At 33.5% G+C, this 27,550-nt stretch overlaps 1 protein-coding gene and 3 pseudogenes across 3 annotated transcripts in view; 3 read left to right on the top strand and 1 right to left on the bottom strand.

Annotated features, from left to right (window-relative positions):
• The window catches only part of TET1 (tet methylcytosine dioxygenase 1), a 106,690-nt gene that overhangs the window by 50,280 nt on the left and 28,860 nt on the right, over positions 1-27,550 (bottom strand). The window lies entirely within an intron of this gene.
• LOC120609946 (uncharacterized) lies at positions 1,671-1,789 on the top strand (annotated as a pseudogene).
• LOC120610154 (uncharacterized) lies at positions 11,858-11,972 on the top strand (annotated as a pseudogene).
• LOC120610065 (uncharacterized) lies at positions 23,207-23,325 on the top strand (annotated as a pseudogene).

Here is a 27,550-nt window from a genome sequence, read left to right as displayed (position 1 = left end):
CTTCTCGAAAAACTTGAAAACATTTATTCATAAAGATATATGTCCCCCACGTTAACTGCAGCATCATTCACGGTAGCCAAGACATGGAAACAAGCCAACTGTCTTTTGATAGATGATTGGATAAAAAGATGTGGTACATAAATACAATGGAATATTACTCAGTTATAAGAGATGAAATATTGCCATTTGAGATGACATGGATGGATCTTGAGTGTATTATGCTGAGCAAAATAAGTCAGACAAAAAAGAACAAGAACCATATGATTTCATTCATTATGTGGGATATTAAAAAAAGCAACAAATGCACAGACAAAACAAACAAACAAACCCGCAATGACACAGACAATAGTATGATAGTTACCAGAGGGTAAAAGGGGGCAAATATATAATGACCGAAGGAGACTAAACTTTCGGTGATGAGTGCATAATGCATTATACTGATGATATATACTAGCACTGAACACTTGAAACTTACATGATTTTATTAACCAGTCACCCCAATAAATTTAATAAAAAAGAAAGAGCTTTATGTGCTAAAAGCATAAAAATTTCTCATTAAGTAATGAGCTTAATTAAAAATAACTGACCTTTATTATTTAATTATATCTCACGGCTTTTTAAAAACACTGGTATTACAAGTCTATAATAACATAAAAACATTCTACACACTGCCAACTACTAAACCTAGACTTTAAGAAAACAACTTAACAGATTACATTTCAGTATGGGATAATAAGATTTTTTCTGTTCTGTATCCTCAGAAATCACCCCTGAACTCTTGCAAACACATTCTATCAAGTGTAATGATGTGTGTGTGCGCGCACTAAGGAAATGGTTACTTCTGTTCTTGTTGCTCATAGTAAAAATAAGTGTTCACAGTGAAACTTGCTATTCATAGTGAAACTGAGTGGCCATAGCAAATAGATTTACCACTACTGGGACAAAAAAAAATCCAAGTTCAGGCCATGTCAAAAGTGAATGGACAACACAGATGATTTGTATGGTATGTGAACTGTATCTTAATAAAGCTGTTACTATCCACCCCCCCCAAAAAAGTGAAACAGCATGTACGAGTGAAAGAACAATTTAAAAAATATATAACATTGTCTTATTTAAAAATACATCTACATAATGTATAAACATATTTGTTTTTAAGTAGAAGTGTTAAAAAGAAAAGAAACCAACCTAATTGCTATTACTGGTGAATCTTGAACATTAAAATGGGGAAGAGAAGAGAGCAATCTTGGGGAATTACATAGCCCAGGAGACGCTACTTAGCCAGAACTTTTGTTTCCTTTCTATAAGGGATCATATACTGCGATGGGGATTACATGAGATAACATGATTGAGCTCATGGTGATCATTAAGAGAGTAACAATTCAAAGAATATTAGCTGTCTTATAATACACTTATTTAATCCGCACTACAATGCTGAGGTAAAATCAAAGATGGTCAACTTTAAGAAAAATAAGTTATAATGAAACTAAATTAGTATTTTTCACTTATCAGAATAACAAACATCGAAAAGTTCGACCTCGTGGGCCCTTGGGGAAGCTCGGGGATTACGGTCTCATGTTAACTCTGGTTAGTGAGAGTAGAAACTGGTGCGACCCCCTCGCCCCTGCCCATGGAGGGCAATCTGGCAATAATTATCAAAATTATAAATCCAAGTCTACAGCCATGTCACCCTGAACGTGCTCTATCTCGTTTGACCTCGGAAGCTAAGCAGGGTCAGGCCTGGTTAGTACTTGGATGGGAGACCACCTAGGAATGCCAGGTGCTGTAGGCGTTAAAAAAAATTATAAATGCAACTTAACCTTTGATACAGCAATTTCACTATTGGGAATTTATGCTAATCTGTATATTATTACATCATGTTTTGATAGCTTTGTGTTTTAACAAATAACTGAAAATATCCAATTGTCCACCTGTAGCTAACTAATTCAGTTGTGGTACAGCTATATAATATCTTGTAGGTATAAAAAAGAATTTTAAAAAATTCCATTGCTGATAGGCAGGATGTCCAGGATATATTTTTTTAAAAAAGAATATCGAACCTGTATATGGAACATTTCTTTTTGTATAAAAAGTATAGGGAAATAATATATATTCACATTTGTGTAAAGAAATATATATTCATATTTGTATAAAAAACCTTTAAGAGTAATTCTTAACAATGAGAAAACTGAAGGGGCTCGGGCACTATTAGACCAGATCTGATTAAATACTGTTTTGATTTTTAAACATATTTTCTTTAAATTAAAAGAAAATTGACAAAGCTCTCTATGGGAAGATTTCTAGGGTATATTAAGTGAAAAAAGCTAAATGCAAAATAGTTTATGTAGTATCAGATTATAAACAAATTAGAACATAAGAAGGGGTCCAGAGTATATACACATTTGCTAGTATTTGAAATATTGCAGGAAGGCTACACACAACTGTCAACATTTGTCTTACAGATACTGTACTCAGTGATATGCTGGTAAATATTTAACAACCAGCTAGGGAAGTGGGGGCAGGGAGGCAGCTGTGTTTTGTAAGGTTGGCCAATTTTTGTGGTATAAATACTCCCACCAAAGTAGACTGTAAACTATCAGTATGATCACCTTAGCACAGAGTTGGGAAAAAATGTGCCCAGTGAGCCAGAAGGAGCTGACTTCATCACACCATTGAGAGCACTAATACAAACTACTACTTGACAAAGACTCCACTAGCTACATTATGACTTTTTTTTTTAAATGAAGATTTTCTTGGCATTTAATCAGTTTAGATATAGTATATTCTCAAACATCCATCTTGAATCTCAAAATATTTAACCTTTAGTATCTCTAAAGAGAAGCTAATTCTCTAAAGGAAGTGAAGGGTTTTAGAACAATGGAATGGTGGCTGTTTTGCCACTTCAAGTCCCACGTACATTCTGGGAACACCAGATTCATGCCACCTGCCCACCTGTGTCTCTTCTCTTCCTCCTCTGTCCCCCAACCCCAACTTCCTACTGCCATCCTCTGCTACCCACAAAGAGCCCAAGGGTACAATTTATTTACTTATTTACTTTTAGAGTCAAACCCAAGAGGCAGAAACAAGGGTACAGTTTAAAAGACAGTAAGCAATTCAAAATCCCCTAGTTCCCTGCCTTCCACTCCATACCCGCTCCAATATTTGTAGGTTGCTCTGGGCCCCTCTTATCCACTCTGAACCAATAGGAGTGCTGAACATTTTAGATAAGATTGGGTCCAATAGTTTCCAAGCACCCTCCTTTTCTCATTTCCTTACATTCTTATCATCGTGATACTCTTACACCCAATTTTGAAGGAGCTCAAATGTCATTGAGCAAAGAGATATTTTATTCTGATATGACTTTGCCCTTTAGACAGAATCCTCTTCCCAACACACACATTCCATACATGCTATATATATTTCTTGTGTCAAGAAACAGGTGCTCAGATCACATGGAAAAATTAAGCCTTTCAAAGCATATTCAGAGACATGGTTCAACAGGACAATGATCTTTATTACAGGTAGACCAGTCTTTCATAACTTGCTTTTTCTTTTTTCTTACCCCCTACACCAGGAGTCTTTTAAACCATTTTTTCCCCCTAAGAGCTCTCCCTATGAAATATTAATACCACACATAAGTGACACCCTCAGGATCTATGTTCTTAATCCTGAAAACTGAATGTTTGAAGAAAAAATTCAGGGAGAACCACTGGTGCTCCATTAATGTTGGCTTTAAGATGACAATCATGCTCAATACTCTATTTTACCCCCCACATTCGGTATTAAGAAGCATTGAGGCAGCCCCTGCTCTGCAACCAACCACTGTACAATGCTCACCACAGCTACTTGCTAAAACAAACAAACAAACAACAACAAATGTAAGTCAAAAAGAAAGATGAACCAGCTACTTACCAAAAATCCACCCAAAGAGATGCTAAAATAAACATTTAACACATATACACACAAAAAATTCCTCCTTCAATGGGGACCTACAAAACAGCTACCTTATTTTCCTAGAGCAGTAAAACTGTGTACTCTAAAATGCCAGGCAATTAAGCTCTCTTTTTCCTTTTTTAGGCATAAAAAGAGGACACCAAGCCTACCAAGTTTTGTAGCCCTAATATTCTTTGAGCTTTGCCTATGATCTCTGTTCCTCTAGTTTCCCTACAGCCACCTACCCAGTAAGGGGTTCAAGGCCATAGAAAGGGGCACAGGTGGTCTAAGGGACTAGGTCAGTACTCATCCCACCTGCCCTACCTTGGTGCCATCAGGTCTTATGGCTTTGTCATGCTGGATATGAGCCATGGCAGATTTCAGAAGTTTCCCACTTCTCCACACCAGATCCAGACTTCTTTTCTAATTTTTAAACGCCTAGCCTGAACAAAAACTCCACCCTCATTTGCCCACAGGGTCTTAGAATCCAAACTAAATCCTTTAACTTGGGGGTGGGACGAAGGAGGAGATGACTCATGTTACTAGAGGGAGGGACCACTTCTGTTAATGAAGAAACAAGTAAATTGAAGATTGGTTCCAAATGTGTATAAAACATGACTGATATAAGAGCAAAAACTCTCTAGTCACAGGTGTCCTTGCCTCTGGACCTCTTCCTCTGGGGTTATAAACCATTACATAGCTTTCCCAGTCAAAAAGATAAAAACCTTTCAGACTCCAAATCTGCCTCAAGCTATCGACCTATATCATCAAATTACCTCCTCGCTCAAATATCTTAAATGGCTATACCCCCAAGGTTATAAATGAGTTCTTGATTGCCAAATTCTATCATTTTTTAAATACCACAGACTTATCCTACTCTTTTATAAACCCGCATGAAGATTTTCAACTGAATCTCGATAATCTACGTCTTCCTCTGGAGCTTTATTCTCACATGTCATCGTCCCTCTCCCTTGACTGTGGGTGTGTCTCCGAGCCCATTAGGATTCTAAAGGGAAACCCACTGCCCTTTCATTAACTATCCTAGCCATGCTTAAAGCTAATAACCAACTCTGTCATTCAGTGTATAATTCCTTATATTTTTTGTGTACCTTAATTGTTTCATGTTATTTTTTAGAATGTGGGCTTTACTGGAATCAAACAAACTTTGGCCATTCTCCCAGCCCAATTGCTCACCAATCATGTGGCCTAGAGCAAGTCCTGGCTCTGTGGAGCCCCATTATGCCAGTTTCCTTAAGATAAATAAGGATTAGTAATAGCACTTACTGAAAAGGTTTACTGTGATATGAGGCACTAAAAGAATCCATGTATTTATATATATTGTTGAACCTTAATACGTATGAAAACGAACCGATTATTTAAGGGAAAAAATACATATTAGGTAGTTCTTCCTTTCCTACATGTCTTTCAACATATAACAAAAACCTAATAATTCCAGGCTCAAATGCACAATTAAGAAAAGAATATTTATTAATACCTATTATTTATGTATTGAGTATTTACTACTTGCCAGACATCATTTATAACCACTTTATAAGAATTTTCTCATTTGCTTTTCCTATCAAGATCGGCAGTATTATCTTCAGTTTTTGATAAGTTTCTGACAAGGTTTTAAGAAGGTTAAGTAGCTAGTCAACGTCAACTCAATACCCTTGGAGTCAGGACTCAAACCAGAAGTCTGACAAGATCCTAGTATTTAACTCCAAGGTACTGTTCTTTAAGTAATAATTTCAGCAACAAGTAAGTATTAACATTCATAACGAAGTCCATTAGTTACCAATATTTACTAATGTTTACTGAACTAGTATTAGCATAAATGCTAAGAACTTAAAGGAACAACATAATTCCTATGGTGATTTCTTTTCTCAGGTTGTGAGAAGTATTGCCTTTGTGAACCCACTGGCCTACTTTTTCGATCTGTCTGAAAGTTGCAGCAGCACAGTATTGCTATTCAAAATACTTTCACCTTATGTCCAAATTCAGTATATGCACATTGGGTTCACACAGTTATTAAAGAAAGTGGGTGAAATTAGAACGCAACTTAGAATTTGATTATTGAGGATGTGGTCAAAGGTCATGGTCTATTTTCTCAATGTGCCTTGGACTGTAATATAATGCTCTTTATTTCTGGATAAACCTAATATGTTTTACCCTTTTCCTCAAGTTTTCCAGTTTCATGTAATTAGGAGACTAAGATTCAGTGAAAACTTATTGGTATTAATTAATACTCCAATATGACTTGCCAGATTAATGCAAAAATTTTAAAAGAATGAATTGCAGACTATCTAATTCAATCAGAAAAGATTCAATCAACCTAGTGTTACAAATGCAGTTTATATGTACTCATATTGTCGAGATCCATGATAGATGGCAGGCTCCCAATACATCGTTTTTACTTGTTTTTAACAGCACTTAAATGCTCCTCAAGATTTCAGGTTTGTCCTATGACAAATTCCTCCCTAGAAGACTCCCTTAACCTGATCAGAGATAATAATATTCAAGGAACTTACCTCACCTAACTCTATTCATGAGGCTGTAGATAACAAGTCAATTCATGATCCTACAAGGCACCAAAAAAGGTTTCAACTTTCAGTTCTTTCCATGTTGCCATGTGGCCTTGGATCTTAAGAGTCCTTCCTCCACTGTTTCTCTTTGAAGAAAAAAAATGTCTATTTCTGTCTAGGCTTTCTAAGAACATAAGCTCCAAGAATACTGAGTATTTATTCAGCACTTAACTCGTGATGATATGAACAGAAGTATTTACACATTCCTAACAGGAAAAAAAAAAAAGAAACAAAAAAACCAGCATTCTGGAGATAGTTTCAAGATCTGTAACTCTTTCCCTTCTAGTTCCTTCTCAATAGGCAATAACAAGCGCAAGTCTTTTCTAACTTGAGAAAACAAAACTCTACAGAAATATTTAGCTCCTACCCTATCTCCTTGCTCCATTTTATAATGTCCTCTAAATAATTGTCTGCAATCACTGTCATGCACTCTTATACCCATTATAATTAGGCTTCTGCTTACACCAACTCATTGAACTGCCCAAGATTCACAGCTGTACTCCCAACTGCCAAATTCAGTGGACTTCCAAAATATCTTTAACACTATTGCTCACTTCTTTAAGATTCTCCCTCCAATTCTTTGCCCGTCATTTGTCTCCCATGCTGGCTTTCCTGCCCACTTATAAATCATGCTGTTCCCTTCTGCCTTGTCTCCAAATGCCCCATATCTACATACTTGCCTTCAGCCTACACTATTTGCTGTTGACTCCCACAGCAAGATCTTTCTCTTAAACTTCAAACTCAGTCATCCAACAACTGGACATCTTCATCGGGCAATTAAAACTCAACCATTTCTAAAAACTTAACTAGTTACCACTTCCCCAAGTCTGCTTTAACCTCAAAACCCACCTAATAACCCATGAGTCATCTCAGGAGCCTCCTATGTTCAAGACCCAAATTCGACCTCAAACCTCAGCAGTCTTACTTAAATCTCTTCCATTCATCCCGTTTTCTCCATTCCTAATGCTTCTCCCTCAGTGCAGTCATTCAACAAATATTTATACAATACCATAACATGCTCTAGGCAAGGTTTAACAGGAGAGATAAGGTATCTATCTACCTGCTCATAAAGAGATCACATTCTAATGGTTGTTAAAAGTAAAGAGAAACAGGTGAAATAAATTAATGTTTCTATTTAAGCCACCATATCAAAAATATTATTTCAACATGTAATAGAAAAAAACATCAAAGATATTTTACTTTTTAAAAAAATCAAGTCTATGAAATTCAATGTCTATTTTACACATAATGTATCTCAGGTCAAGCTAAATTTTCAATGGTTAAAGTAAAATGTAGTGGCATCAAAACAAAGTTGTATTTAATTAAAAAATATTTTGCTTTATTTCAGTTTTAAATTTTAAATTAATTAAAATAAAATAAAATCACGAAGTCAGTTTCTTGGTCCCACTACCCAAATTTCAAGTATTAGACAATGCAGTTATTTAAGGTGTTTATTTAAATGCAGATCTCACTGCTTTGGGCTGTATTCCACACTGCACCTGGCTAAACATCAACATCACCCTAGGGGGTTTAAGAAAACCAGATTCTAAACCAACCCCAGCAAGATTTCCTTAGGTCTTAAGATTTCCTTAGGTCTATAAAGATTAAATTCGATACTAAAAGCAGCTTGATAAGGGAACCTGGGAACCCGCTAATCCCCAGAGCAAAATTCACATTTTTCAGTCCATCACGGAGGGCCTCCAATACCTACCTAGACTTGGCCAAATTTTACAGAATGTCTTTTGCAAAAATATCCCCCACACCAGCCCTATCTCCAGCCCTGCTTCCCCTAGTCTATTTTAAGCAGCCTGTGTTGTCTCAAGTAGTAACTTCAACATAGAAATGACTTTTGGTCATTCAACCGTACCCCATACAATTTGCCCCCAAAACATCTAGAACTAGAAGAAAGGTGATCTGTTAGTATCAAGTATTTCTTAACAATCCCCAGGTGGTAGAATCAAGTATTTTTCTTTTATGCCCCAACTTCGCTCAGATAAAACTGAACACTCCTTCCTTTACTATCTCTGCACAGATATTTATCATATCAATTGATTGCACATTGTTTGCAATGCCCTCTACTCATCCTGGACTTTAGTCTTGGTGGTTGTCCTCTAGGCTCAAAATGTGTGCTTTATTTTGGGGACAAATGAGGAAATTTAAGTATAGACTAAATATTAGATGATATTAGGGAATTATAATAATGTTATGATTGTGTAGAACACTCTTATTAAGAGATTTAATTTTAAGGATGAGACCTACAACTTTCCAAGGGTCCATACATAGAAAAAAGACAACTATTGAATTGAAATAATGGGTATAGATTATTCTCTCAACTTGTTTTACGATTGAAAATTTCCATTTAAAAAATTGAATGCTTATCTTAAGAATAAAAAAATAAACACACAAATGAATTTAATAAAAATCTCTGGAGAGATTTTCCAACTCTGCTTGTATTCATCTGTAAATATTATTTTAGAAGAAAGCAATAGAGTCTTCTCCCTTCCAAACATCAATTTTTCTAATACTTGTGTTCAGGAAGTGGAATCGGACACTTCAAATGGCTGGATTCGTTAGGAAAGGTTTTTTTTAAAAAATAAGTTTATTGGGGGTAACATTGGTTAATACAATTATATAATTTTCAGGTGTACATTATAATTTGACATCTGTATATTAGGAAAGTTATTTCAGATGTACTTGTTCTCTTCTTTCTTTTCTTGCCTCCTGCCAACAGTCTCCAGGACCTAGCTTGCATCACTAGACTGACTCCTTTGTCACCCACAACTACTCAGTCTGCATACACCTTTCTCCTTAACTAGAGCTCTTGTCTTTTTTTTTTTTTTGGTAAATCTAACTCCTTTTTTAATGCGTGGCTCAATCTTGGCAAGATAAGCATTTAGAGTCATGAAGCTAAGAAGTCCTACATACCAATATGACACAATGATGGGTTTAGTCTTTTTTTCCTCCTTTTATTTCCATAAATAATTATGATGATGAAAATTTATTTCCCTTTTTATTAAAATAATTTTAAAATATTTCTAAATTTTGATTTTTTGGATAAGGAATAAAAATATATATAAGAATGTTTATGGAAAGCTTGTTTTGAGCTGCATTATAACAGCAAATATTTCAAAACTATACAGGACTGAGTAAATAAAGTATAGTATGAAATGTCTGTACAATGGAATAAAGTATAGTTCTTATATTTAGTTCAGTAAGTGAACTAAAATATCACCTACTGAAATGGCAAAAGGCACAAAATATATCATGAAAGAACAGCTGAAGCAAAACAAATGATACAGACTCTGTGTATATGTAAGGAGGGTTGGAGAGAGGTATTTAAGTATAGATTTAAAACATCTGAAAAAATACACAACAAACTAGTCATCATGAGGTTATTGCTGTGAAGAGAGATGAGAAGAGGAGAAATAAAATGGGACTTTTAGCACTTCAGTATTTTCATAGTTTTTCAATTAATATCTATTCTCTTTATAATAAAGATTTTAAAAAATTCTAACTGGATAAAAATTGAAATAAAATTCAGAAAACTACATCCAAGAAATCCCGATATTGTTTCCTACAAAAAGATGTTTCATTCTGTTAATAATAAAGAAATAAAAATTAAAGACCTAAATAGATATTTTTCAAAAATCCAATAACCAACAGGTACATGAAAAGGTGCTAATTATCATTAACCATCAGGGAAATGCAAATCAAAACTGCAGTGATCTATCACCTCAATGAGGTAGTAGCATTATTCATAATAGCCAAAGTAAGGAAAAAACCTAAGCATCTGTCCACAGAAAAATGAGTTAAAAAAAAAATACACACACACACACGATTCTCTTTTATACATGCATAATGGAATATTGCTAAACTTTTTAAAAAAAGAAATCTTGTCATTTACAACAACATGGATGAACATGATAAGCATCATGTTAAGTGGAACATGTCAGATAAACAAAGACAAATATTGCATGGTACCACCTACAAATGCAATCTAAAAAAAATAAAAAATAAATTAAAAAAGGTCAAACTCATAGAACCAGAGAGCAGAAAAGCAATTGCCAGAGACTGAGGGGTGGGGGGAAATATGGAGAATAACAGGGTATATAAGAACTTTCAATTATAAGATGAATAAGGTCTGAAGATCTAATGTATAATATGGTGACTATAGTTGCTAACACTGTATTATATCATTAAAATTTGTTAAAAGAGTATAATTGAAATGTTCTTACTAAAAAAAGGTAAATATGTGAGGTGATGGATGTGCTAATTAATTTGATGAGGAGAATCCTTTCACGATGTATATGTACATATATCAAATCATCACCTTGTACACTCTGAATATCTTACAAATTTATCTGTCAGCTATATCTCAATAGAGCTGGAAAAAACTCAGTAATAATTTAAGAATTAAAATAATGTACTCAATTTTAAATGTCAGCATAACAACAATTGATAATACCTAAAAGGTGATAAACTTGAAGCTTTTAGTTTAAGTTTAAATTTATAAAAGGCAATAACTATCAAAATGTAAAACGTACACCTAGAAGTACATTCTCTTTGTTTATATTTTTCTGGAATATTTTTGCCCATCCTTTGAACTTCAACTCCTTTTGCTTTAGGAGTGTCCCTTATGGAAAATATATCACTTAATTTAGATTTTGTTTTATTTACATAATCTGAGGCATTTCTTTTAGATAGTGACTATATTTCATAGACATTTATCTAATTATGTTTGGTGCTAGCAGGTTTTTTGCTAAATGGGTATTTTCCCCTCTTTTTCTATTAATTTAAAAGACATACACTTTTAAATTTATTACTGATTCTTTTTATATCTTTAAGTAGTATTCTCAAATCTGTATTTCTCAATCACGATGGAGAGCCAATTACACTGACCCAAAACAGAGTACATAATAAATTAACATGAAAAGGACCAAGCTGCAAAGAAGTTATATAGTACAATCTAATTTTTATAAAATAATAAACATTAATATAGTTAGGAATATAAACCAAATGTATGTTATTTGGTATGGTGTTAGTTACTGGAGAGTTTCACTTTTGGCATCATACATTTCTACAATGTTTAGTTAATTTGTCCAAATAGTTTTATAAAAAACATGATTATTTTATTATCAAGGAAAAAAGTAAAGTTTTTATGCAATAATAAAAAAAGGTTTTAACTACATGACATCATTGGGAATCTCCCTCTTAGGATTTTATCCTATCACAATTTATCCTTAAGAACCATATTATAGGATATGGCTCTATAGTGTAGTGGTTAGCATGTGTGCTTTACATGCGAAAGGTCCTAGGTTCACACCCCAGTGGAGTCACAATCCATGGTCTATGGCCATGCCACCCTGAACAAACCCGATATCTGATCTTGGAAGCTAAGCAGGTCGGTCCTGGTTAGTACTTGGATGGGAGACCACCTAGGAAGACCAGGTGCTGTAGGCATAAATAACTAATTTTTTAAAAAAGAACTATATTATAAGGGATGCATATAGAAGTGGTTAAACTTTATATAGAAGAGCAAGAAATAATTAGCCTAATGTCAGGAAAAAAATTTCCTCTTGTTGAGAGGACAATGACGTGATAGAGGGACAAACACAATGGTTACAGTATTGGTAATGTTCTATTTATTAACAATTTGGTGATTAAAAGTGTTCTTGTAATAATTCTAAACTATACAAATGTCTTATACATAACTCATATTTACATTTTAGAAGTTTAAGAAAGTTTAAAAGCATAAGGCAAAGCAGTATTATAGTATGATACCATTTTCTATGTGTACTTATATATATAACAAAAATGGTCTGAAAAAATATAAGGCAACTACTAATATTACGTCTATTTGAGTGAGTTGGGAGAGGTGAATTTCCACTACAAATACATTTACAATTAAAGAAAGAGATACTTAAGTGTCTAAAATACCACCTGCTTGGAGTCACATTATTGAAAATAAAATACCAGCACTTGTTTTGCCATCATTGTTTCATGTTTCACTGCAAACAAAATGCCACAGATAAAAATGAAGGTATTTCATCATTGTTTCACTGCAAACAAAATGCCACAGATAAAAATGAAGGTATTACAAAAAAAATTTATTAAAGTTATAAGTCATTACACACAAAAGAGGGCACTGTATTTCCCCCTTCCTTTTAGGTATTTCTTTGACAGTTATAAACAGACAAATTCAAATCTGAAACTATATTACTTTTTAATTCCTCATAAACATTTTAAATACCATGGACTATAAATCCAATAAAGGAAAAGGAAGATAAGAATAAAAACATAAATCAGAAAGAAAGGATAAGAATCTGAATTCCACAGTTCCCAAAAGATTGGTGTTACACGATAAAATTAAAAAATCACCAAATTTTAATACCATATAACTGAGGATGGGAAAGTCTGACATAGTCACAAATAAGGCTTTTAATCAGAATCAACAAAAATAACAACTGAAAATGGTTTCCTGTTTTAAAATCATTTTGATGCTTGCTAACAAATGGGAAGACAGCCATGGAAACTGAGTTTTGAGAATACAAGGCTCTAGGCATGAAGAAGCCTCAGCAGATGTTATATATTTGGATATTAATAATGAAGCAATTCCTACAAGGCCTCTTGGTATTTTACTTGCAAAAGTGATTCAAACAAATCAGCTTGGGAAAGAGCAATCAGAGGGACTAAAAACTGGATTAAAATAAATATGGTAAACAAAGGACCCTTGCCAGGGGTGAGCAGTACTTGGCTAGCAGAGATTCAAATAACATCTAAGACCTTCTAACTCTAACGGTTAATTGAAAAACACAGAAAAGAGCAAATTTAGGGCCAATGATAAATGAGACCAATGCTAAAAACTACTAAAAGGGAAGAAAATTTCAATAATGTTCTAAAAGAGCAAAAAATGTGGTAATCATTTCACAATATACACTTATATCAAATCATCAATGTCGTAGATTCTAAACTTACATGGTGTGATGGTGTATGTCAATTGTATCTCAATAAAGTTGGAGAAAATTAATTTAAAAAACTGAAATACAAATAAAGTTTGATTTTTTTTGCATGCTAAAATAAATAAATAAAAGGCCATTAAGAAAACAAATTCATTAAAATGATTATGTTGCTTCACTAAAAATATTTCAGAAATCATGGAAATACAGAAAAGTATGGAATTCATTTTTAAAATGGAAATGTCTGTGGGAAATATATCAAGGCTGAAATTCTAAGGAAAAAGTGCTGAAAAAGGATTTGAAGTGGCAGGCAGTAGGCAACAAATCATAAAGCAATATACTTGGTATACTAGAAAACAACACAATTATACCAGCAAATGCAATAATCTCCTTTATACACCCCAAGGAAAAGTCACCTTGAGCTAAACTTACGCATCATTATGTTTAGTTTTAATAAGTGAGAACCCAGCTACATGAAAGTGGTGGAATCTGTTATGTCTGGCATTTTTAGGTTATTTGCATTTAAATTCCATACACCTTACCCTTTGCCTGGTGTGCCGGCTGGGTTTTACTACTCATGTGACAGATACACCAGAGGCTCAACATGCTCCGATATAAAACCCTTACTACACAAGCTTAGTCGTTAAGTAAGTTATGAAGTGGCCATCTGTGTTTTTTGCTTAAGCCGCTGAGAGGATCGCAAGGTTAGAAGAGACCTTCAAGGGCATGGAGTCCACCTACTGCTTCCAGGCATGAACTATTCCTGTATTACCTCTATTAAAAGTGATTTATCAACTTTTGCTTAAGTACCCAAAGTAACAAGAAACTACCTCCAACAGTCCAGTTTGCTGTATCTTCCTATTCCTCATCCATCAGTCCTACTTTTATCCTCACATGGTAAGTCTTCTTCAACCCTTCAGTAATAGATTATAGCCCACAGAATAAATTACACAGCTGTGGGTCCGTATCGACATAATAAATATTTGAATGAGTGAAAGAAGAGGGACAGTGCCTCCTTACGTTATAAGTCCCATTAATAGATACCAAAATATAAAATTACTATTTGATAAGCACCACATTAATAATTGTTGAAAGCTAAAATTATCTACATATGCTAAATTGGTGGGTAAAACATGATGGAAAACAGGATATTTGCATATAGTGTCCAAGCATCTCTCCACAAGCTACTTGTTAATCACAAAGGAAAACAGTAATTTTACAAAGAATCCTGGCTGACACCTAAGCCAAGAGGTCAAAGTTAACTCAGATATAAGACCTGATATGATACACTGAGAAGGGCATATTGCTTCTGTAGATTCTTGCCAAAAACTCATATACTAAATTTAATCACAAAAGAGCATCCAAAAAAATAAAAAACTAGTTTGAGGAACATTCTACAAAATAATCGATTGGGATTCTTCAAAAGTGAAAAAGTCATGAAAGACTTAGAAACACCAAGGAACTGTTACAATTTGGAAACTAAGGAAACATGACAACTAAATGTAATATGGGATCCTAGATTTAATCCTGAACCCCCTTTCCTCCAAGAAAAAAGAAGACTCTAGTGGGAAAATTGGCTAAATTTGAATTAGGTCTTTAGAATAATAAATAGTATGGTGTCAATGTTAATGTCCTGATTCGGATGGTGGTACTATGGTTGTGAAAGATGTTAGCATTGGGGATGTTGGGTAAAGTGTATAAGGAAGTTCTTTGTACTACTCTTGTAATATTTTTATAAGTTAGGGATAATATCCAAATAAAAAGTCAAAATACATGTACCTATCATAGCCTAGAGCCCATTCCCCTTTCACCAGGGCCCTTTCCCCCTCGAGGCTTAACTGGAACTTTCATAGATGGAATGGTTGTCACAATATTGGTTCAATGTGCTCTTTAAATCATAATGTTATGATTCACAATTTTTATTTTAAATAGGAAATTTTTTTTTAATTATATTTACATTACAGAGGAACAAAAACCCAGAAGATACAGATAAGGAAAACCAGAAAACTTCCAAACCATCTTCTCAGGGGAAACTAGCTATGTAGTCTGTCAGCTCTCTCTTTATGTATATAAATATATTATATTCGATGCATTGTATTGTTAAAACATAAAGTAGGTAAAGTTTTCTTAGATAGGACACCAAAAGCACAAGGAAGCAAGAAAAAAAAATAGGTAAACTGATTATCAAAATTAAGAACTTTTGTGCTTCAAACATAAGAAAGTAAAAAGAGAACTCACAGAATGGGAGAAAATATTTGCAAATCAAAACCGATAGGGGACTTGTATGTAGAATACATAAAGTACTATTACAAATTAATAATAAAATTATCAAACAACCCAAATAGAAAATGAATAGATAGTTCTCCAAAGATATTCAAATGGCCAATTGGCATATAGAGACATGTTTACTATCATTAACCATCTGAAATAAGTACTTCGCTTGCCCACTAGGAGAGTTAAAATAAAAAAAGACTGATCATAACAAGTGTTGGTCAGAACGCAGAGAAATTGGATCCCTCATACATTGCTAGTGAGAATGTAATATGGCGTAGCTGCTTTAGAAAAATTCAGCAACTTCTATAAAAGTTAAACATAAGACTTTACATATGGCCCAGCAATTTCACTCTTAGATATATACCCAAGAGAAATGAAAACACAAAAACTTGCACATGAATGACCACAGCAGCATTATTTGTAATAGCGAAAGAATGGAAACCACTTGAATGGCCATGAAATGGTGATTGAGGGGGGGAAAAAAAAATACATACATACATAAAATGGAACATTCTTCAGGAATGAAGGAGGGAAGGAAAAAAAGAACTGCTATGGGCTACGACATGGATGAACCTTGAAAACATGATGCCAAATGAAAGAAATCAGTCACAAAGTACCATGTATTGTATGTCTGTATCTATACAAAATGTCTAGAATAGACAAATCCATAGAGATGGTAAGAAAATTATTGATTGCCTAAGGCTAGAGTGAATAGAAAGGTTGGGGGGTGACATAGCTAAGAAGAACAGGATTAGTTTTGGGGGTAATGAAAATGTTCTAAAATTGATTGTGGTGATCCAGGTCTAATAGTGAAAATACTAAAAGCCATTGAACTATACACCTTAAATGAGTGAATTGAGTGGTATATGAATTATACCTCAATAACGCTATTTTTTTTAAAGCTAAGAATGTTCAAATCTATCTATTTATCTAGCCTCGAGTGACAGAAGGTAGATATCAAAAAATAGTATATTCTATATAAAATTTCATGTAAAAATTTACACAAAGGCAAAACTAACCTACGGTGATAGAAATTAGATCAGTTGTTGCTTGGAGCGGGAGGAGGCTGACTAGGAAGAGGCCAAAGGGAGCTTGCCGGGGTAGCAGAAATGACTGGTGTCTTTCTATGCATTTATCAAAACTGGTTAAATAATATATTTAAGCTCTGAGTATATCACTATAAAAAATATATTTCAAAAATAATGCTGCTATTAAAAATAAGTTGAAAACATAAAATAAAATAATAAGTTGATAGATTTGTATATATGCATGACATATGTAACTACAGATACACTCGTGTGTATATAGACTATATTTGGAAGGACGTCCACAAAACTAGTAAGAGTATGTACTTCAGATGTGAAAGAAAAGAGGTTGAAAGGACAAATTAGTATATAGAACCTTTTCTTCATACATTTCTGTTTGCATTTTTTTGAGGTTTTTTTTTGTAATTTAAAATTACTATTAAATGAGTTAATTGGATTTCCTTTTAAATCAGACTTATGTTTGTATTTTCTTCCTTAACAAAATTAATTTTGATTACACTTTGGTGTTTCCCTCAAATCGTTCATTGTACACAGGATTGGAGTAAACTTCTGCTGTTATTATGATAAACTATAAACTTCGCAAAGAGGTAATTTTGTGAGTTTTGTTTCTTGTATTTACCCTGAAGGATATTTAATGTAATTTGTTTACTATCTGGTTCATAAACAAATCTTTTTTCTTCAAAGCTACCTCATCCTAAATTGAGGGAGTAGGTTGTTACTGATTATCTTCTATTTTACTTTGTCTTTATTGAGTGTCTCTCAGTTGGGCTTCTTTCTTTCATATTAAGTTCCTGATAAGAGGATTGTATGGAAGATAAGAGCCAGAAAAGGCAAGATAAAGAAGGAATGAAGTCTGTGTCACATTCCCTTAGGAATTCTATGCCTTCTCATGCTAATTATCTGCTTTTTTCCCAACATCCCACATATCATACCCACATTTTACTATATAATAGCAACCTGTCTCCAACTTTCTCAACCAATATTAACCATTCAGCTACATTGTGCAATAGGACATCAAATAGAGCCATAGACATTTTTCATTATTACTTAAAAGTTTTATTCATTTAATCTTTAAAACTTAAGACATGTGTCATTTCTATGCCCAAAAGAAAATCAAAGTGCTTTAAAGGTAACAAAATATGAAACAGAAAGTTTAGGTTAAAATGAAGTCCATCACAATAATATTTCACTCAGGCAAGGATCATGAATGGATACTCAAAATCAATGAGAAGTAATGGAACTTACATAAAATATCTCTACAAAAGATACTTAATTACAAAAAGAAAAAGAGTAACTTAGTACTGGAGAAACCTGGCAGATACCACTTTAACGCAGTAATCGATGTCAAAATGATATTAGAACAAAATGACATGATGTGCCTCTAGAGATGATTCACAAAGAACACAAATTCACTTCTATGGTGTTCTTGATAAAAATGCATAAACAAACATTAAACAAATCCAAATTAAAAGTCGTTCTACAAAAAAAAAAAAACCAGACCTGAATTCTTTAAAATATCAGACTGACAAGACTAAAGACACAGAACTGAATGCAATACATGATCTGAATTATCTTTTGATATACACCGCATTGTTAAGGACAACTGGTAAAATCTGATCAGTAGATTAGATCACAATATTTTATCAATGTTAATTGCCTGATTTTGATCATTGTACTATAGTTATATATGAGAAGCTCCTTGTTTATAAGAAATGTAGTATTTAGGGGTAAAGAAACATGTCTGAAACTTAATCTCAAAGAATTCAGGGAGGGAAATAAAGCAAACGATAAAATGTTAACATTTGAGTAAAGTGGGTGATGGTGTGTGAGAATACTTTGTACTATTCTTACAGCTTTATTGTTGCTTGAAATTACGTCCAAAAAATTTTTTTTTTAATTTTAATAAAGTCTCCAATGAATTTGGCTAAGTTTTCTAACTCAAAAGTCAAAAATAGAAAAACACATTGTTTATAATGTCTTTTTTTCTGACCATGGGCACCACATAAATTAATCTTCACAGACAAGTTTTCAGTAGACATTATACTGAGCAGAAGTTAGCCTGTCAGGCTTTATACAACTGTATCATGTGTTGTAATGCATAGTATCTTAGGAAATGTAACTCAGGTAACTCAGCCCTCTGATGGTCCTAACTTGTTTTAGTGAAGTGATCAAATATCAGAGGCTTTAAATAAACCCTGGATTGCTGGATTAAATTTCTTATGAAATATTTTAACCTGTAGTGTAGCTATTTTACACTATCCATTAAATGAGGGAATAAACTATATTTCATGGGTGGAGGAACAAAATTAACATTTTGAAATTACTTTTGATCATTTTAATCAGCAAATAATCTTCAGATTCTTATAAGGTTCATCAAAACCCTTACTTCAAGTCAATACTTTTATAAGTGTTTCCCATGGCTTTATAAATACCACTACTTCATTTTTCATTTCTTTATTTCAGTGAGCCAATAATTAAGGAATTCTGTCTCTTCCATTCCCTGCTACCAACTGGTATAGACACAGCAGTTCGACTTAATCTCTGCATTTATCCAGCTACATTTTTTCAGTCTGCTAATCTCCTCCAATTCTGAATTTAAGATCCAAAACAGGAAGCATTGGACAGTCTCCAACAAAAACCCCAACAGCAAAATGTGGACAGGACAATATACCTTAAACCTGAAATTTTACTGTCAGTCCCCCAGATTTCTTGATCTTCAAATCAAAAGATTTTATGAAAATGTAATAAAATACAAGCAGTGTTCAAAATTATCAGTCCAGACAGAGACATAGATAGACAGACAGATAGAGACACAGAGACAGACAGACAGACAGACAGACAGACACACACACACACACACAATGATGGTGGGAAGACCAGATAAAAGGAGAAAAGATGAAAACCAAATACAAGACATGATCTAAGACTGGATGCTAGACCAGGAGGACAATAGCTGGAAGGGATTTTGGGGGATGGGGGCACAAATGAAAAGATTTTTAAATGAACAGTCTCTTATGTCACATCAGACTGAATCAATTATGACTTCTCCAGTATGATAATTGCACTGTGCTTATGTAGAATATTCTTTTCTTAGGAGGGATGTGGTGAAAAATTCACAGGTAAAATGTCACATTGTCCAACAAACAAAAAATGTACATAAACAAAGGATATAGATGCTTAATGTTTTGTTTTTTCAACTTTTCTGTAGGTCTGTTTTTTTAAGTAATGTAAGAGAAAAATTAATCAAATTAAAATAAATGTATTAGATATGTGTCCTGATTTCCATGGCGATTCATTGCAAGAGGCTATTCAAGGCTGGCTTGTGGATTTGAGAAAGTATATTGTGTATTCCTTATATACCCAGATGTCATTATAGTAATTTCTATAATTCAGATCTAACTAACTAAAGTTAGGCCATGGTATGCATTAATTCAATTATTCATTAAATTAACATGAGCTGTAAGCATAAGATATTATTAAGACAATATGCAGAATACAAAGTTGCATGCTGTTCTAAATTGAAAAGGTTTACAATCTAGTTTAAAGAACAAGGACAACTCGAAATCTAAACACATTAATATTCTATGAAGATTTTTATTTTATGTTAACAATCATAACAAAAATGATGATAGCTATCATTTATTGAACATCTACTATATATGGGACTCAATAAATTAAAAGGTATGCAATCAACCAAACAACCTTGTGGATTAATTACTACTTCTTCTTTTACTGATAATGAAAATAGGTCTCAGAAAGTTCAGTTAAATTTCCCTAGGCCACACAGTCAGTAAATAGAAGCAGGGCTGTATAACATTAAAAGTCACGCATCTTCCCCTTTGGGTGCTGCTGATACCACAAGGAGACACACACAGTTAAAATTTTAAAAATGAAAAATAATCAAAAACACTAAATACCTGTGATTTCGAAATTTAAATGCTTAGACATTTTCACATTTTTTCCTGTTTTTTCCTCCCCAGAGAGAAATTATAATCTAAAATAACTTTAAACTTATTTTGAGAATTAGAATACTCAGTTATTAGATGAATTCCTTTCCTTTTCTAAAGTAGAATGAATACACAAGTTGATAAGTGAAAACATTTCTTTCTAAGAAAAATATCCCTTCAGAAATTTAAGATAATTTTTTTGATAATTTAGTGAGGTCTATGGCCATGCCACCCTGAACAAGGCTGATCCTGGAAGCTAAACAGGGTCGGGTCAGTTTAGTACTTGGATAGGAGACCACCTAGGAAGACCAAGTGCTGCAGGCGTAAAAATAAATAAATAAATAATAAATAAAAATAAAAAAATAAGGGATAATTTAGTGAGAATTTTCTTATATGGTTCCTACCTGGGAGAAATCATGCTTAAGGGATATAACTTGCAAACATCACTGTAACTTGTATCCTGTTACAAATGTGTTCATTCCAGTCTATCAGAAGTCCCATGTGTGTGTCTTAGATCATGTGAATAAATACTGATGGATAAACACACATCTTTGACAGTTGTTGCTAGCTTATGACATAATAAGGAAAATAAGGACCATGTGCTGAATCATAAGTCTAAATTATTAAATTTATATGAGCACGTTGTATTCTGAGATTATCTTCTTCCAACTCTTTGTAATTAAGTTTCATAATTTAAACTAACCATCAATTGTTGAATATTTTTTTCATATTGATATTCTAGTTTTTATGAATATACTAAGAAAATACACATTTTCTGAAAGGTTCGCTTAATCTTTATAGTAACACATATTACACCTCTGGATATAATGATAATAATATTGCTAATTGAGAAATTACTACCTGCTAAGGTGTCCTAAGCACTTTACATGCATTAAATAATTCATTTAACTCCACCACAATCCTACATGTATGTGTGTATGTGTATACTATATTTAAAAGAAAAAACAAACAACATAATACTTAAATAATTTAGTTATTTAAAATAACAAATATAAATAAGTTCTTAAAATAAGTTTACTGTTTAACATCTGGTTCCTTAGAACCATGGAAAGAACCTATGCTTGAATCAAATTAATATGATGACTAAATTTTAAATGTAGATGATAAAACTGTAGCATCTTTTACACTAAAATGTGTCATATGCAGAAAGTCCAACTTCTAGTTCAAAAAAGACTAAATGAGTTAGTCGATATTTAAAACTATAAAGTATCAGAACAGATTTTAAAAAATACTGTAATCTTCATTTCTTTGCATAGGCTACTATGATAGGTATATCTCGCCATCAAATCTTTAATAACATTATTTTTATGACATATTTTGGACACGGAAAGAAATTCTGTTATTAAATTAACTATAACTTGAAAATAAATTAAGATACTAGTAAGATTTTAACAAAAATTTAATTAACAATTCTTTTTACCTGTTGAGACAATAGTCTAGACAATATATGAGGAGTTAAATAGTAAAGAAGGTAGACCTCAGAAAATAGTCACTAAGAATCCAGCACTATCAGAACACAGTATTCAAAATGCAAGGCATATTTTTTTTCTGCACTAGAAAGAATTCAATAAACTTTTTTTTGTGGCCTGGATAAAATTTTCCTCAAGCCCATTAAACCCATTTGGCTTTTATTTACTCTGATTCTCTGTTTGGGATTATTCCTAGAAATTACAGAAAGAAGTCTTGAGTCACTGGAAATGCACATGCTCCAATGATAAATGAATTGTTTTACTGCGTGAGCTGGATTAGTGACAAGCTAGCCCTGAAATCAGTCTGATAGTATCTGGGCAAAATGCTATATATTACGATTTCTGCGTATGCAAACTTCAGAAGCCCCATGTGTGCCTTTGATCATGTGAATAAACACTGATGGATGAACACACGTCTTTGACAGTTTTTGCCAGCTTATGATATCATGAGGAAAATAAGGACCGTGTGCTGAATCATAAGTCTGAATTATTAAATTTATATGAGCACCTTGTATTCTGAGATTATCTTCTTCCAATTTTTTTTTTTTTTTTTTTTAAGCTGGTATTCCTTTATACTCTCATCACCCACTCTGAATTTCCCCCCACTGATCCATTATATTCAGAAGTCTGGAGTTCATTGCCTAGGACTATGAAGAATTCTATCAAAATGGCATGTTTCATTTCCGGAAGAATGGTCAAGCTCAATATTTGACCCATCACTTAAACTTGCAATCTGTTGCTATAAATCATGTGTTACATTATAACCAGACTTAAGAAAAGTTTATCATTTTACCAGTGAATTCTTTTACTAACTGAAGCGAAGTTGTAGATAAGTGCGCAGAGTAAAATCTTTAGTACCTCTGTTATCTTCCATTTCTTGTAGCTTAATGGGTTTTAAAAATAAACAAGGTAACTTAATTGTATCTAACTTGGGACTTTTAAATCAGCACTAGTAGGTCTAACAATTTATAAATAAAGGGAGTCTAAGGCCATGCCACCCTGAATGTACCCTATCTTGTCTGACCTTGGAAGCTAAGCAGGGTTGGGCCTGATTAGTACTTGTATGGGAGACCACCTAGGAAGACCAGGTGCTGGAGGGGTAAATATATATATATATATATATATATATATTATAACATACATATATGTTATATATGTAAATACTATATTTATAAAGAGAATGGTTCTCAAAGATATCAAGTAAATTTCCCTAGGTGTTTTCTCTATTTCTGCACTTTTTTTGTTTCCTTCAAAAAATATATATACCACAATTTGTAGTTTATTCATTTGTCTTTAATTTTTTTGCCAGCCATCCCTCATCAACATTTAGTCTCCTTACAGGCTGAAATCATTGTAGCCCCAGCATTTAGTATATGCTAAAAATATGTTTAATGAATGTTAATAATAATGTTGTTCAGGAAAGAACATTTACTGAGCATTTACTATGTGCCAGGCAAAGATGGTAGTTTTAAATATTCTGAATGTCACTATGTCATGTAAATCACTATGTATGAATGTGATTTATGTTCAATTTGATTCTTTTAAAACATTTCAAAAAGACATAAGTATGCCTTTTAAGTGTCTGTCCTCTTTTAGTGAGATATATATATCTCATATGTGCACGCCGCCCCCCCTCATCACCAGCACTACTTTTATCAGCATCATCAAGGAAGGAAGGAAACAGCGAAGAGCAGGGCTGCCAGTGCAGAAGCTAGCAGGAAGATCACTTTGTTTTCATTTTTCTTTTCTAAATCATCTGTAAACTGTTTCCTGGTTTAATACTCACTGACATTTCTTTATATTTGTTCATCCAGTCTTTCATATACTACTGTGATAACTTATAACCAAACAGCTAGAAAAATGTACCTTACCAGCCTAGAAAAAAGTATCTAATTACAGAATGTATAAATGGGGTTCCCTCTTACGGATACCCACACCTTTTATTTTGAAATGATTTTAGATTTGCAGATAAGTTGCAACTGCAAGATAGTATGAAGTTCTGACATACTCAGCCTTGCCTAATGTTACTTCTTTACACAATCGTGGTTGTAGTACTATTTTTGACCCCGCCATACATACTGTCCCCACAGTCACTAGTGATGCTGAATATGTTCTATTTGCCCCTCCAGGTCCACACTCCATCTTCCACACCCTCTTACATGCTGCAGGAGGCTGACCAGGTTATATTTCATCAGTGGGCTCCCTTTCCTTTTCATTTCTGATTGGGATCAACCAATGAAATTAGCAGGAAACTGGAGGGCAGGGTATTTATTTCCATACGGCTCTCTCCATGACTTTTTCTTTGCACAAAGATACCTTTACCAAAGTGCCACAGCAAAAGCTCCTGATCCTTACATTAAGCTAAAACTATTCTACCTGGGTTCCTGCTCCCAACTCCCTTGCCCCTTCAGGCCTACGAGTGGCAATGGCCCTCTGCTGTTATTAGCTCTGGGATGTTCTGCCATCCCTATATTTTCCCATAACCCTGCCTACACCTTTCTAACAATTCTTTTATTCGATTTCCCTCAACACTCCCAATTGACTGCGCAATATGATTTTCTTCAGGAACAATGACTGACAGCATAACCAAAGTGATATTATCCTAAGATTGACTTTCTCCAAGGGAATATATCATATTCTCCTACCCCAACACATAAAGTGAAGATTATTTACATAAATATTTCTACCAAGAAGGGTTCCAAACCATGCCACTCACAAGTCCAGTTTCAAGAATCAAGGCTTGAAATTATTTCACACCTTTACCTTACTCAAGAGTCAAGGAAACAATTATAGCGCAGCTAACAAGCTGTTGTCTATATATGAAAGTAACTCTAGTGATCATTAATAGAGCTTGAGCAGCAACCTGATCCTCTAGCACTAGTGGGGGCAGGAGTTTGTGCTGACCCCCACCTCAATTCAATTCCCATTCTAGATATTAGAGTGTTTTTGACAGAAACTATCAGTTCAGCTAGAGGAAAATGCACTCCTTAGTCAGGGATTTGAGATCACTAGTTATAGTTTTAAGTTTTGAATTAGAATGAATATAGGTTATCAATACAGATAATAAATTGTTTAAAGATGAGAGATGTGAGATATATCAGGCAATTTCATCTCTTTACCTCTATTTCATCTTATTTATTTATTTATTTATTTATTTATTTATTTAATCTCTAGTTATCCAACTACTTCCTAATAGATGATGAAGATGAAAGTTAGTCAGGATACCTATAGCATCTACCCTGACAAAGAGCAGGAGGCCCAGGAGATTTGAAGATCTAAGAGGTCAGAGTCAAAGAAAGTTCTCTGGCACAATGCCAAAGGCAAAGAGAATTAGAAAAGGAGACCAAGTTGTAACCTGCAGGTTCCCATCACTGATTTCCTGGGTAGCCGCCAGTGGATTTTGAGTTTTCATTCATAAAACCTTAAACTAAAGGGTACTCTTTCCCTACACTCCCTCCCAAAATGTGGATTTAGTTCTTTTAACATCTCCTTTAGGGTTATATAGTATTCTACATTTGTTCCAACTGCATTTTATACACATCAAGCTAAATCTCAAAGTATTTTTGCATTTCTACGATGGAGCAGAGAAACAAAGCTTTCTTTGGAGAACAACAAAAAATATTATGCCCAATAGAATATTGAAGAAAACATTTAAAAATGCCAACATCAGAAAGAAATTATTTTTATCCTTTTAGAGCATTTCCCTATTCTTGTACAACAATTGCTAGCTATAAAGGAAAGTGAGCAATAATTCAGTTCTGCTTGCTGTGGCACATGAAATTCAACCACCACAGGCATTTATTTTTTTAAAAAAGTCAGATCCATTGCCATGATTCAAAAATGCAACACATAGTATATTTACTTCTGAAATTTATAACAGGTGACAGGACATACACAGACTAATGAAATAAACACAGAATTAAATAGTACTCCCAAAGCCCAATTCTACTTCCCAGCAAAGGCAAATGATGATTTAGCTAAAAAGCTTAGTCTATATTAGTTTGTCCATGCAATCTACCCCTTTTTCCTATGCCCCCATTATACAGAAAGACTAAAACTATTTCTCCCTTGAAGATTTTAATGATATACTTCTATAGTTGGGAAGGGGAGTAAAAGAGCGGGATCAATATACAAGAAAAAAAACAACAACAGAAGAGGATTTAATTTACCTTGAAAATAACCAGTATTCTATTTGTTCAGGCCAAGTGAGACTTTGCGCCAAGCAATTTCATTCATTTCACAGTGCCTAACACATTGATGACTGTGTGGTAAATATTAAAATACTTGTTGGTTGATGAAAAATGTACATGGAAATGCTGTGTAGACACAGGGTACAAAAACTTGCGGTGGTCAGACAAATTAGAAAGCAATGCAAGGTTTGGTTCTCCATGTCAACAACATTTTTAAGGTACACACTGGGGAAATAAATGAGATAAAAATTTGCCACATCCATAGTTCAACATGTTCTTCCTCTTTGCTAAAACTTTATTTTTGAAAGAAAAGCTATGATTAAGTTAAAATATTTTAAATTACATGCGCGCAATATAATTTTAAAGACCAGTAGTTTTATTGCCTAATATGTCTTCTTGAATTAAAAAGGTTGCTTGCTCAGGTTGCTTCCATTTATAATAGTAATATACCACTTGAAACCTTTAACAATGAGCACCTATTTGCTAGACTAAACCTAGCCTCGAACTTTTAGTAATGCCATATGCTTTTAAATTAACCCTTTTAAATACTGTACAAAGCTCATAACACAGATTGCTAGCTTATAACTGAATTAGGTTACCACTGAATACTCATTAGGTAAACTATTAAAAATAAAGAAAACATGCATATTCTTATAGCTCTATGAATGCCAAAATTTGGGTTTAAGCAATTATAATTTGGCTATAAGATCTCAATGGCTTACACGTTTTAAGTTGAACTAAAACCTCTAAGGACGTTTTCCTTTGGAAAGAAAAATCACGTTTTTTAAAATTGTATCTAATGGAAGGTCTATTAAAATCACAATGGATCATAGCTGTCAACTTCAAACAGTGTCTCTCCTTAAGAGCTTAAGTTTACACAAAAATACAGATGCTACAAAGGGAGCTACAAAGAAAAATATATTTTATTCACAACACTTTGCATATAAACTTTTCTTTCTGCAGACTTGTGTGGAGTTGAAAATAAAGGATGCTAATGTGCATATTATGCAGCACATCAAAAAAAAAACACTTCAGTTGAGTGAAAATTCATTTATCTATTGAAAACCTGGGAGAATTCACATCCACTGTACTCCAAATTTACCCATAAGTGACAGAAAAATACTATATGAAATGG

The sequence above is a fragment of the Pteropus medius genome, unplaced genomic scaffold (assembly GCF_902729225.1).
Source record: "Pteropus medius unplaced genomic scaffold, Ma_sr-lr_union100, whole genome shotgun sequence".
Classification (NCBI taxonomy): domain Eukaryota; kingdom Metazoa; phylum Chordata; class Mammalia; order Chiroptera; family Pteropodidae; genus Pteropus; species Pteropus medius.
The sequence above is the reverse complement of the archived record's forward strand: the minus strand, read 5'-3'. Positions and strand labels throughout refer to the sequence as shown.